The following is a 15,201-nucleotide window of genomic DNA, read 5'->3' on the forward strand; positions in this document are numbered from 1 at the left end:
CTATGTAAGCAAACCGGGGGATTGGAACCCCCCACTTAGCAACTATCTTGGTGGTTTAACTAGTGAACTCGACGAGGGTGACCATATCACAGAATGGTCCTCATGTGGTCCCAAAAGCTATGCTTTTAGGACTAAAGCCAATCACGTGGTGTTGAAAGCCAAAGGCGTGACTCAAAACTACGAAAATGCCCCGCGTGTAAACTTGGAATCAATCACGCGCTTGGTCGAGGGGTTCGTAAATGACAGGAATAGTGACTTGGAGATTTTGAGCTCCTACAACAAAATAGTGAGGGATAAAAAGGGGTTCCATCTAAGAAACGCCCCACTCACTAAAAGATTCAGGGTAGTCTATGACAAGAGACGGCTATTGCCTGACGGTACCACATTGCCCTTTGGCTACTGACTTAGGCTACAAGCCCCGGTGTGTCTTAAAGCTTAAGATATAATGACGGCTGTCGAGGATTTTGACCCCCGTTTAAAACTGCCCTTTTCGGCCTTAATTGCAGGCCCCTCAAACAGTGGTAAAACTTTTTTTGTAAAAAGTATTTTAGAGAATTCTGAACATGTGTTATCTCAAAAGCCTGACAATATTGTATGGTGTTATTCCTGTTACCAACCTCTGTATGATGAATTATTGAAGACAATAAAAATCAAGTTTGTTGAAGGAATACCCGATTCTCTGTCTGATGATGAACTTCTCCCCCCACATAAACACAATCTGCTTGTTTTGGACGATATGCTATTTGCTGGTAGCGAACACCCCGAAATTGCACGAGCTTTTACCCAATATACTCATCATAGAAACCTGTCCGTGCTTTACTTGGTACAGAATGTGTTTCACCAAGGTAAAAATAGTCGGACCATTAGCTTGAATGCCAACTACATGGTATTGTTTAAAAATCCTAGAGACAAACTGCAAATTAGCACTCTAGCTCAGCAGATGTACCCTGGAAGGAAATCATACTTTATGGAGAGCTATGAGGACGCTACCAAAGAGCCATTTTCTTATTTAATCGTGGATTTAAAAGCAAATACTCCAGAACACCTTAGGCTACGTACAGGTCTGTTTCCGTGGGAGCGGCCTGCTGCATACCTTCCTAAAAAGTAAACGCTATGTCTCTGCGTTTAAAAAGAAACCTGCCCCTCTTGAGAAGGCTAGTTGGGTCTACAGCTAAAGAACGGAAGGCCATCTTGGGTCGCTGTTCTTCAGATCTCATATTAGCCCTATGTGAGATTGCTTTGAATCTTCTCAAAGGACGCATTCCACTCACCCTGAACCAATTGAAAAAATTAAAGAGACAAAAGACCGCGATCAAACTCTTTGCCAATAAAAGGGCCAGTCTTCAAAAGAAAAGACATAGTATACAACAGTCTGGGGGTTTTCTTCTACCTTTACTCAGTATAGCCGTGCCCTTCATCACCAGCCTTATTGCGGCCAGACGTGGGGGTTGAACACGCGGTGTGATGGCCACTAAAATGTACTTGGTGCCTCAACAAGAGTTGGATAGACTTAAAAAACAAATGCATGGTCCTGAAGATATCAGACAAACAGCGGAAAATGATTTGGATACGGCCATGAAGGATGTTTTGAACCGAAAAGGATTGAACCCCTATGATAAGATTCAAAAATACACAAACCTAATGCAAAGGTATTTGACTCTGGTAAAGCAAGGGGAGAGAGAGACTAACCATTTAACACTTTCCCTACCGGACCCTTTAACAGATGTCGAACCTAGCGATAGCCATGCCCCTGTAAGGCCTGTACCGGCGATCTTACCTAGTGAAGATCATATGTCTGGTGAAGCTCAAATGCCATTTGAAGATAAAGTTATGCATGACCTACTGACCCATGTGCCTTTACGTAACAGGAAGAATGTTAAATACATTATGAACAAGATAAAAGACTCAAAGGGGATAGCTGCTTGGAACGACTCTGGAGAGTTTATCCTTCAGGGCTCTGTTATCAGGGGTTCCCATATGCTGGACTTGCTTAAAAGTACCACGGCTGCCCACAAGGTTGCTGATGACCGAAGGCCTCCCGGCTGGCGTCAGTTTCTTAAGGCCCTGGCAATCCTCAACATTCCCCTCTCGGGTGTACCCAACCATAAGCTTCGTCAACAGATTCACGCTTTAAAACAAAAGCCTTCAACGAGATACAGCACCCCTAAAGATGCCCCAACGACACCGTCCCCCTATGAAAGCGATGATGCTAACTCATTTACTCCCATGAACGTCTCAGGACCTTTTCCTAATCCCGATCTCTCGGGGTGGTTAGACTTTTGAAAATGACTTTTGAATGACTATGATTAAATTCAATAAATTTTTTATTTGAAAAATAAGCAATTTAACATTTGTGGCATTCTTGAAACATATGACGTGAGCATACGCCTTGATTACGCGTTCTTAAAGGACACACATTTGAACACTTTTGATATTTTCTAACAAAACAAGATACAAGGTTATCATTACTTCTTAAATCCTCCTTATAAAGAGACATAACATCTTCAAAAGAAACTCCCCGGGCTCTTTGGCACAGGTAAAATACACAGTGGTGACCGCATGTAGTGGAAAGGTTATCTTGCACTTGTTTGATGCTGTAGTAGATCTTTGAACCGTTTAGGGTCAAAAAATCTTTAATAGATTTAGGGAAATGGGAAAAACCGGGAGGAAAGCCATAGGAATCAAAAAAAGTTGAGATTTTTCTTCCACCTTCCTGTTCTAATGTCATAGCTAGCCAATGTTCACCAGGCCTGTGTTTAGGATGGGTATTGACAATAAACATTGCAGGCCTCTCAGGCCATATCTCAATAGGTAATTCATCACACGCCATCACTCCACAAAATTGTTTTCCAATCAAGCGGCTCATGAGCCCTTCCAACTCTTGGGTATTCATGTCTTTGCTCAAAGGTCCTTAATAATAATCCACTAAGACCTGTCTTCGGGCATTCACTTCCAAGATTGAATCAGAGCATGCGTAAACAATCATGCTAACTGTACATGTTAAAGGTGTACGGAAACGCATTTCCAGCCTGAGGTTACCTTGGGACATCACAGACAGATTTCCTGAGGTGTCATCATCAGGGATAAATTGAAAGCATACAACGTGTAACCCTCTGCAAAATCATTTCTGTCAATAGGCAAAGAGAGATCTTTGAGATGTCGCCCTGTAGCCAGGAATAGATTGTAAAATTCTCGCACAGATATGTTGTTATTAAATTGGGGTTGGAAAGCCTTAGCCGGAACCTGACGTCCGTCCTGACAGAGAGCTACATACTCTGCATTGAAGTGTTGAAAATTAAAGGGGTTTTTATCTAAACTCCCCGTATTAGAGGCGTGATCAACCAGACCTATAACCACATATCTAGGTAAAGGGCCTAGAAATAGGTTTTCTTGACTGCAGATTCTACTGCCCACAGGTATGCTAAAGGTTTTCATGGTAATTCTTTGGAGAGGGTAAAGGGCATTTCCTTTCATCAAAGCATGTGAGTGACCCAGGCGTACTGCCGGAGATACAGACACTTTTTTAATAAAAAGGGTGGCCCCCAACACTTTCAAACTAAAATCCCCGTCTTGGGGAGACATCAGGCAAAACTCGTCCTTGGCCCTGGTTAATTTTAATCTTAAATCCACAGAATTTAAGAGTAACCGTTCTTGAAAGAAAATGTCGGAGTGTATAGGGCCTAGCAAATGAAACTCTCGAGATTCGGCGCAGTAGCGAGCACGTGCCGCCAGTCCTTTGTTTGCACCGGTGGAAGGGTCTGTCGATTCCATAGCGGCTCCTGCAGTATCCTTGCTAAACAACCCGGCGCTAAATTGTGTTTTGAGAGTGTCTTCGGAGTAGTTTAGCAAACACTCCATGATGGCTCTATAAGGGTATGTGGCGCTGCTTTGACTGATTAGGCGTTCACCCAAAGTCACATCCACTTGGGAGAAGATGGTGGCCAAGGGGTAATTAATGAGACTCACTTTGGCATCGCCTGCAATATTAGACCCATCTCTTTTGGTCACTTTTAGACGTAAATGCACCAAGGTGTTGTTGAGGTCCAGATAGTTGTCACCGTGGCCTGGTATGAAAAATTCGATAGGCCCGTTATCTGTAATAGCCGAGAGGGGGGCTATCTCCACATAACTGGACCGATCTATTGAATGCTGCGTTAACGGGGCCGTGAAAAGATCGAGTTCTGTCTTTATAGCTTCAGAGGACATTCGGTGTAAAAGAGCCATGTCACTTATTCTTTTAGAAAATACTTCCTAGTATTCTTTTTGGTCCAGACCTCCTCACTTTACCACGTCTTTGACTTACTGAGGTTCTTTTAACAGTTAACCTCCGCTTTTTAGGTGCCGGCCTGCGTCTTAAACCTGGGGGTCTCTTTTTTGGCCTTCGAGACAATATCATAAGCCCCGAGCCTTCTTGATGCTCCACATCTGGTGACGCCCTTCGGGTCATAGCATTTGCTACAACCTCACTTACTATATTTTTAGCCGCTGATTTTAAATGTGGTTTGGCTATGCTGAAGCCTCTCTTCATAAACGGTAAAACCATCCTAAAGAGGTTACGAAATATACCCCCTATCCCCGCACCGTACATTGTCGGTGCTCCATGATATCCTGGTAGTCCATTACCCACTTGATCCACATAGTATGAAACATAACGGTTAGGGTCGAGCTGATGGTGCTCCATAACCCTTTTATTTGTATTATGTTTATAAATATAATACCAAATATTATATATGTAGAGAGGTTTTGGTGGGTCTAAAGTGGAGTTTTACAATCGTTTTACCATAAGTAAATTCAATGTTTTCGTTCTGATCCGTTTTAAGCTCAACCAGAATGTTTTCAATATATTTCTTGCTGACATGTACGTAGTGCGGCTTGTCATAATTGACAGTGACGATGTCCCCATCCTTTCCGTCTATATGAACTGTTCGCAGGAGGGGCACACGTGTCTCCGACCCTTTGATAGGTTATGATGTCCGTATACACAAATATGTTGTAAAATCCTGCATGTATATCCGCAGGGAATGGGAATAATTTATCTTTCACATACGTCCATTTATTGGGACCCATCCCCAACATGTAGGATAAATTACCGCTGGTCTTTATACCACCGTTAGCAGGCCCTGAGATTTGTATCCTTTTATGGATAGGGTTGTAGAATAGGAATATTTCCATCCTGTTCAGGGTTAGGTGTTCATTCAACTCTGAGACGATCCTGTCGACGGTTCTATAGAAACCTTTTTTAAGCTTAATAAGTTTCGCAGGTTCCGATAACTTTTTGCAATAAAAATCACGGTCCTTATCTTTGATATTATACCAATTATGGGGGTATGTAATCTCGCTGAGACCTACTTCCCAAGCCTCTGATAACTCTATAGGCTTTGGAAAATTGGTTGTATAATTCGAACTCTGATTATTACGGTATATATGTGCAGACGCATTACTGGGGAGAGTCAGGTAGAAGCCGCTGTGTTCCATGATGCACAACTGTGTACACGCGAATGATGCGCTAGTTATCCTGACTGAGGGTTTAAGTTAACACCCGTTGCATCCACCACATCGTGCTCCAATACCCAACTGTTGAACTTTTGGGGCCAGTTTTTCCAGCGGACCAGCAACCATTTTTTACCCTTTTCTCTCTTCTGATCTAGAATCTCCTCCACGTGAAAGACTTTGTCTTTACCCAACTGGACCTTCTGTAATTCCTTCTCATAAAAAGATCCCTCTATAAGATCCCCGTCATAATCTTTTAACTTGTAGACCGGGGGTATGCGTGGCAGACATTCTGTAACAGTAAACAACTCCGAGCTGTAACCTTGTTCGTATTTTTTGTCGAAAACACCCCTCAACTTCGATATACGCACCAAGTCACCCACTAGGAATTTAAAAGTCATTTTTTTCTTACGGCGAAGTGGGAACAAACCATACAGATTTTTAAAGACTTGAAAAGAGTTTTCAGAAGACACCTCAGAGGGCTTCATACGTATACTCTTATGGTAGCTGTTGTTGTACCCCTGTACTAAATCCTGAACGATATCGATATATCTATGTGTGTTGTGAGCTGTAAAATATCTCCACATCCGCTCCTTCAAAGTCCTATTAAAGCGTTCCACAACCGAAGCTTTCAAATCAGAACCTGTAGCAAAATGTACTATATTATACTTATTCATTAGCTTCTGAAATGTCTTATTAAAAAATTATTTTCCGCCATCAGTCTGCACTTTCTTGGGTGCGCCTCCTGCCTTCAAGATCGAGTCAAAGGCCCGGGTTACCTCGGCCCCGCTCTTATTTTTTAACACCCTTACAAAGGCTACTTTAGAGAAAATATCTATAACCGTTAGCATGTAGCGATTTCCATCATTTTTATCTGCAAGGGCCTGCATGTCACATAGATCCGCCTGAAATTGGGATAAGGGATGCGTAGAAAAAACTCTATTTCTTGGAAATTGTTTTCTTACAGGTTTATGGAGAGTATAGGCATCCTGCTCTGATAACCACTCATTCACTTTAGCATCGCTTAACAGGCTACCTGTTTCTTCGGCTATAGCTCTCTGTAAACGCTCTTTACCACCATAAGACCCGGGGTTAGCGGGATTATAATAAATGTTTTTCAACAGCTGCTCAGCCATCCTTCTTACCTCTCTGAGTTACAATAACGTTAATGAGCCACTTTCAAATAACGACAACATTTCAGTTTGTGAATTTTTATTTTTTTAACACCTTGTATTACGTATACAACCAATTCAGGATTTGTTGCAAGATACAAGTCCCAGTTTTCTCAACAATCACAGCATGCAACACCCTGTATATATGGTTTAGATTTACAGGTTTGTGTCGCTGAATTTTTAAAACACACATGTCGGATATATAAGTATATAAACAACAAATATGATACACGTTCACATTAAATGGTGGTTCAAACAAATAATGTAAAATCTTAGCCAAAGTTATTTCTACTTCTTCAGAATCATCAACAATTCTGGATACCATCTGTGTCCATTGCATACTATCCCCCGTATGTCGTACATGATTCATGATTTGTTCCATTTTCAGCAAACGCTCTACATTAGCCCAGGTATTGTGTGTCGTGTAGAACGATACATTGTTCACTTTATTTTCAATAATCTGCTGCATAACATTTGTAAGGTCTCTCAAAAGAAAAAATGTATTTATTCGCTCCAACATCGTAGACACATAGTTACCCATAGCTTTACGTCTAAATAACAAAATGTCACTCGGTCTCTTGGGATTTATTGAGCCAGAAAAGCATCACATCAGCCACCACAGCTTCCCTGTATTTGTTGTCGTCCACCAGGGTGTGTCGGATTTCTTTGAGTTTCTCGTGGATGAAGATGGCCTCCTTCAGTTCATGTAGGAAGGCTTCGGTTACCCCGTAAACTCTAGGGATAGACGGCACAAGACCCATAGACTCCAGGGCGATGACCAGCGCTGGTATAAACCGGCAGGACCACAGTCTTTTCACCAGCTCCTCAAAATGATTGAAAAAGTAGTATCTAGGAGGGTCGTAGAGGCAAGGATGACGACGCTGGCTGGGATGATTGATCTCACAGCCGATGCATTTTTCTCGTATATATTCGCCAATCACCACGTCTAAAAGTGTAGCTACAGAAGCCTTGATTGTGTCCACAAAAATAGTACTGGCCACCCCATCAAACACATCCTCAGGTTGTGTAAATGTAGGGGGTGTCTCGGGTCTTGCCAGGGGGGAGTAGAGTGTAGGGCTTCGTGGCATTGAGTCCTTAGTGTCGGGCCCCCATGACGTAGCTGCGTCCTCGTAGATGGTCTGGATATCCATGGTGTATGATGAAATGAAGAACTGTCTGCTTTTTTCTTTTTATTGTAGAACCAGGCCTTTGGGTATCTGGGCGTGGTTAAAGCATCCGCTTACTTAGTTTTCTTCTGACGCTGTATCTTCTTGAGGCTCTTTTGAATCGTAATCTTTACGATTCGTATATATTATGCACTTCTTTAAATGAACAATGCTCTGCCGCTGTTGGCTCTGTACAAAGAGAGCATCCAACGCCTGCAACATGTTCAATTCCATTACATCCCAACTTTTAAAAGGAATAAGCAGACGCAGTCTGGAATCACCAGTCAGGCCCCCCTCCCTAATGTTTTGGTTTCGGATTTCCTCGGTGCCGATATAGAACTCCACGCAGCCGCACGGACGTCCATTCTGTCTTTGTATTTTCACCCTGTGAAATATTCGTCCTGAGGAGTCAGGGGTACCTTCCCAACGGGTCTCGTGGCCCGTGAACACACTATACCCCTTGGTGATAAGGCCCAGTTCAGGACACACAACCTTGCGAAAAACCGACCAGTCTTCAACACCATAGTCCAAGCCTACAGTCTGGTCTGTATATTCTTCTCCTTCAGCTACCGTATAGAGGGTCACTCTACAGGCCAGGTAATCAAACCGATACCCCCACAGCTGGCCATTAGACATCAACACTTGATCTTTCAGCGCATTTGCTGGCGGTATTTGGGTTCTATACACATTTAAAAAACGTTTTTTTGGAGCATCATATATTGCGGGTTGATACTTTGCCCGTGCTCTATGGACAACCCTAGGGCCTGCTTCAGTTGTTACAGTCATCACTGCTTTGTCACCGATCCCAAATTCCATGGTTATTCTTAAGATCTTGTGCAGGCTTAAACAGGGATTGTTCCGGGGCTTTATAAGGCTGTGCCCCTGACATTAGTGTTTCCTAGACAACAACCCCGGAGGGCTATAAGCTATAAAATAGGCCTTACTCTTTGAAATGTTCAGCACACACACCCCCAACCACCCCACCCCCCTCAAACCAAAAGGGGGGTCAGGACAGGAAACCCTGGGCTTGCACGCGTCAGCAGAACATCAGCAGAACATAGGGTCATCAATCATTTTTTTTTTGAAACCACGCCCCCCCTCAAACCAAAAGGGGGGTCAGGACAGGAAACCCTGGGCTTGCACCACGTCAGCAGAACGTCAGCAGAACATAGGGTCATCAATCATTTTTTTTTGACAACTGGACTTAGGGTCATCAATCAATATTTTGACACGTGACATCTACTTTAATCTCTCTCATTCAGCACCTCAAATATTTGTAGTTCCATTCTTAAGGCCCCATTAGAGCGTTATGTCAGTTGATAATGATTGAATCATCATCATCTAATGAACAAGAAACATGATGCCAGATCAAGCCGTTCTTATGCTCGTGTTATGAAGACAAGTGGCTGTGCAGACCTACTACAGTACAACAAGCTAACGTTTACAAAGACAACAGCTTGATTCCTTCCTTTTGCCATGAAGTTGCTTTCCTTTGAGTATGAGAGAACATCCATAACAAGGTTGCCATGGGAATACACTAACTCCTATTACAATCAATACACTACAGTCAATAAATCTGTGTAATTTCCTGCTGCTCCTCCACACATGAAACACAACCGTGTTCCCTTCATTCAAGTCAGTGAAAGATGTTGTTTTTCCTGCAACCATAACATCAAAATGGCAGTTTCCTTCTTCCCAGCGCCTTCCTGATTACTTCAGTCTTTTATATATTTTTTTATTTAACCTTTATTTAACTAGGCATGTCAATTATTAAGAACACATTTCTCCTGTGGGGACGGGGGCTGGGATTTAAAAGAAAAATGTAGGACAAAACAGACATCACGATGAAAGAGACACCACAACATTACATAAAGAGAGACCTAAGACAACAGCACAGCATGGCAGCAACACAACATGACAACACAACATGGTATTAGCACAACATGACAACAACACAACATGGTAGCAACATAACATAACAACACAACATGGTATTAGCACAACATGACAACAACACAACATGACAACAACACTACACGGTATTAGCACAACATGACAACAACACAACATGACAACAACACTACACGTATTAGCACAACATGACAACAACACAACATGACAACAACACACCATGGCAGCAACACTACATGGTATTAGCACAACATGACAACAACACAACATGACAACAACACAACATGGTAGCAACATAACATAACAACACAACATGGTATTAGCACAACATGACAACAACACAACATGACAACAACACTACACGGTATTAGCACAACATGACAACAACACAACATGACAACAACACTACACGTATTAGCACAACATGACAACAACACAACATGACAACAACACAACATGGCAGCAACACAACATGACAACACAACATGGTATTTGCACAACAAGACAACAACACAACATGACAACACAACATGGTGGCGGCAAAAAACATGGTATCAACATTTTTAGGCACATGCAAAAGCGCAAATGGCAAAAAGGTAGAGACAACAATACATTACGCAAAGCAGCCACAAGTGTCAGTAAGAGTGACCATGATTGAGTCTCTGAATGTAGAGATGGCGATAAAGCTGTCCAGTTTGAGTGTTTGTTGCAGCTTGTTCCAGATGCTAGCTGCAGCGAACTGAAAAGAGTAGCGACCTAGGGATGTGTGTGCTTTGGGGACGTTTAACAGAATGTGACTGTCAGAACGGGTGTTGTATGTGGAGGATGAGGGCTGCAGTAGATATCTCAGATAGGGGGGAGTGAGGCCTAAGAGGGTTTTAAAAATAAGCATCAACCAGTGGGTCTTGCGCCGGGTATACAAAGATGACCAGTTTACAGAGGAGTATAGAGAGCAGTGATGTGTCCTGTAAGGAGCATTGTTGGTAAATCTGGTGGCCGAATGGTAAAGAACATCTAGCCGCTCGAGAGCACCCCTTACCTGCCGATCTATAGATTATGTCTCTATAATCTAGCATGGGTAGGATGGTCATCTGAATCAGGGTTAGTTTGGCAGCTGGGGTGAAAGAGGAGCGATTACGATAGAGGAAACCCAAGTCTAGATTTAACTTTAGCCTGCAGCTTGGATATGTGCTGAGAGAAGGACAGGGTCTAGCCATACTCACAAGTACCTGTATGAGGTGACTACCTCAAGCGCTAAACCCTCAGAGGTAGTAATCATAACGAGACACCAATACTCCTTAGCCAACCCACAAGAATGGAGTAGTCTACCGTATCAAAAGCTTTGGCCAAATCAATAAAAATAGTCAAGGGCGGTGGTGACAGAATTTAGGACCTCTAAGGTTGCAGTGCCAAATCCATAACATGAGCGGGAACCAGATTGCATACCAGAGAGAATACTACAGACGTTGATTGTGGCGATGGAAAATGCTGCAGCTTCATGGGTGGCGTGATCTCCACAGCGACTGGGAGCTTTGATCAGCACAGTTATTTGATTAAAAATCGATCTGAGTCCCTCTGCCACCTGTGGAGAAATGTGGTGGATCACCTAGAGGGGAATAGATCACTGTAACAGAGTGAAGAGGAAGCTCTTGTCACATCAGCCACATCAGAGGGGAATAGATCACTGTAACAGGAAGCTCTTGTCACATCAGAGGAGAATAGATCACTGTAACAGGAAGCTCTTGTCACATCAGAGGGGAATAGATCACTGTAACAGGAAGCTCTTGTCACATCAGCCACATCAGAGGAGAATAGATCACTGTAATAGGAAGCTCTTGTCACATCAGCCACATCAGAGGGGAATAGATCACTGTAACAGGAAACTCTTGTCACATCAGAGGAGAATAGATCACTGTAACACGAAGCTCTTGTCACATCAGCCACATCAGAGGGGAATAGATCACTGTAACAGGAAACTCTTGTCACATCAGAGGAGAATAGATCACTGTAACAGGAAGCTCTTGTCACATCAGCCACATCAGAGGAGAATAGATCACTGTAACAGGAAGCTCTTGTCACATCAGCCACATCAGAGGGGAATAGATCACTGTAACAGGAAGTTATTGCCACATCAGAGGGGAATAGATCACTGTAACAGGAAGCTCTTGTCACACCAGCCACATCAGAGGGGAATAGATCACTGTAACAGGAAGCTCTTGTCACATCAGAGGGGAAATGGAGGCAAGCCAAAGAAGAAACATTCTGATTCATTTCACTTCTTATGGAGATCCTATCCAAATTGAGCTCTTGCAATGGCCTGTTTAAAATACTGTATCGTCATGATACAACCAAGTTAAATAAAGGTTAAATAAAAGAATAATATACATGTGCTTAGCACCATGTAGCCCTTACAAGACAAGATACTGCTAGCAAAAGTGCAAGTAAAGAGTATTTGTAAATAAATGATGTGTACATGTTTTATAAATAGCCTATGAAACCAAATGCATTTTCTTTTTATCACAGTTTTTAAGAAAACAAAACCATGGGTTCAGATAGGGTTGGTGTCCTCTACTTTTTAATTTATCTCTAAACCTCAGACATCATTAATTTTCCTTGTGTTTGGGTCGGAGGGGTGCTATGAACACTGAACTGAAAACAGCACTAAGGTCCTGTTCAGTTCAAAGGCCTGCCACATATTGTACTTTGGCCTGGGAAGTCCTTTTGGGAGTCCAGTGATGAGACAGCTTTTTTCTCGTAGTTACTGTATCTGCTCTTTTCATGTTTAGCTTGCAATTTCTCTTTTTTTACTGTAGTCAACATTTTTTCCAGTGGATCCCACTGCTTAGGAGCTTGAGTATCTCAACATAAATAGATGATGAACTGAAATGCTAGCGTTTACAGCGTAATGAATGTGTAGTGTAAATACGGTGTTATCGTGCTGCCTGCCCCTTGTCATAATGTATTACTGTACACACAGCTCCACCTCCTCATCTGTAGGCCAACACACACCTCCTCGTCTGTAGGCCAACACACACCTCCTCGTCTGTAGGCCAACACACACCTCCTCATCTGTAGGCCAACACACACCTCCTCATCTGTAGGCACACACACCTCCTCATCTGTAGGCCAACACACACCTCCTCATCTGTAGGCACACACACCTCCTCATCTGTAGGCCAACACACACCTCCTCATCTGTAGGCCAACACACACCTCCTCATCTGTAGGCCAACACACACCGCCCCACCTCCTCATCTGTAGGCCAACACACACCTCCTTGTCTGTAGGCCAACACACACCTCCTCATCTGTAGGCCAACACACACCTCCTCATCTGTAGGCCAACACACACCTCCTCATCTGTAGGCCAACACACACCGCCCCACCTCCTCATCTGTAGGCCAACACACACCTCCTCATCTGTAGGCCAACACACACAGCTCCACCTCATCAGTAGCCCAACACACACAGCTCCACCTCCTCATCAGCAGGCCAACACACACCTCCTCATCAGCAGGCCAACACACACCTCCTCATCTGTAGGCCAACACACACAGCCCCACCTCCTCATCAGCAGGCCAACACACACAGCTCCACCTCCTCATCAGCAGGCCAACACACACCTCCTCATCTGTAGGCCAACACACATCTCCTCATCTGTAGGCCAACACACACCTCCTCCTTAGTAGGCCAACACACACCTCCTCATCTGTAGGCCAACACACACAGCCCCACCTCCTCATCAGTAGGCCAACACACACAGCTCCTCCTCATATGTAGGCCAACACACACCTCCTCATATGTAGGCCAACACACACAGCCCCACCTCCTCATCAGCAGGCCAACACACACAGCCCCACCTCCTCATCTGTAGGCCAACACACACAGCTCCACCTCATCAGTAAGCCAACACACACAGCCCCACCTCCTCATCTGTAGGCCAACACACACCTCCTCATCAGCAGGCCAACACACACAGCCCCACCTCCTCATCTGTAGGCCAACACACACAGCTCCACCTCCTCATCAGTAGGCCAACACACACCTCCTCATCAGCAGGCCAACACACACAGCTCCACCTCCTCATCAGCAGGCCAACACACACCTCCTCATCTGTAGGCCAACACACATCTCCTCATCTGTAGGCCAACACACATCTCCTCATCTGTAGGCCAACACACACCTCCTCATCAGCAGGCCAACACACACAGCCCCACCTCCTCATCTGTAGGCCAACACACACAGCCCCACCTCCTCATCAGCAGGCCAACACACACAGCCCCACCTCCTCATCTGTAGGCCAACACACACCTCCACCTCATCAGTAGGCCAACACACACCTCCTCATCTGTAGGCCAACACACACCTCCTCATCAGCAGGCCAACACACACAGCCCCACCTCCTCATCTGTAGGCCAACACCCACCTCCTCATCTGTAGGCCAACATACACAGCCCCACCTCCTCGTCTGTAGGCCAACACACACCTCCTCATCAGTAGGCCAACACACACAGCTCCACCTCATCAGTAGGCCAACACACACAGCCCCACCTCCTCATCAGTAGGCCAACACACACAGCTCCACCTCACCAGTAGGCCAACACACACAGCTCCACCTCATCAGTATGCCAACACACACAGCTCCACCTCACCAGTAGGCCAACACACACAGCCCCACCTCCTCATCAGTAGGCCAACACACACAGCTCCACCTCATCAGTAGGCCAACACACACAGCTCCACCTCATCAGTAGGCCAACACACACCGCCACACTCATTGTCATTCTCATGCCTCTAGGTCATAACAGTATATTTTTTCAGGCCCTAGGCTCTTATCTATATTCACTATACCCTGTGGGTTCGTACTAAGTGAATTTATGGTCCTGATGAAACATTAAGCGTCTGAACACTTCCCTCCAGTTCTGTCATGACAATCACTTGGATTGTTTTCAAGTGTTATGCCATTCTACATTGTGTTACAGTTACAGGCTGTTTTCAAGTGTTATGCCATTCTACATTGTTTTACAGTTACAGGCTGTTTTCAAGTGTTATGCCATTCTACATTGTGTTACAGTTACAGGCTGTTTTCAAGTGTTATGCCATTCTATATTGTATTACAGTTACAGGCTGTTTTCAAGTGTTATGCCATTCTATATTGTGTTACAGTTACAGGCTGTTTTCAAGTGTTATGCCATTCTACATTGTGTTACAGTTACAGACTGTTTTCAAGTGGTATGCCATTCTACATTGTGTTACAGTTACAGGCTGTTTTCAAGTGTTATGCCATTGTACATTGTGTTACAGTTACAGGCTGTTTTCAAGTGTTATGCCATTCTACATTGTGTTACAGTTACAGGCTGTTTTCAAGTGTTATGCCATTCTACATTGTGTTACAGTTACAGGCTGTTTTCAAGTGTTATGCCATTCTATATTGTGTTACAGTTACAGGCTGTTTTCAAGTGT

Source organism: Salvelinus namaycush, unplaced genomic scaffold (genome assembly GCF_016432855.1).
Source record: "Salvelinus namaycush isolate Seneca unplaced genomic scaffold, SaNama_1.0 Scaffold257, whole genome shotgun sequence".
Taxonomy (NCBI): Eukaryota; Metazoa; Chordata; class Actinopteri; order Salmoniformes; family Salmonidae; genus Salvelinus; species Salvelinus namaycush.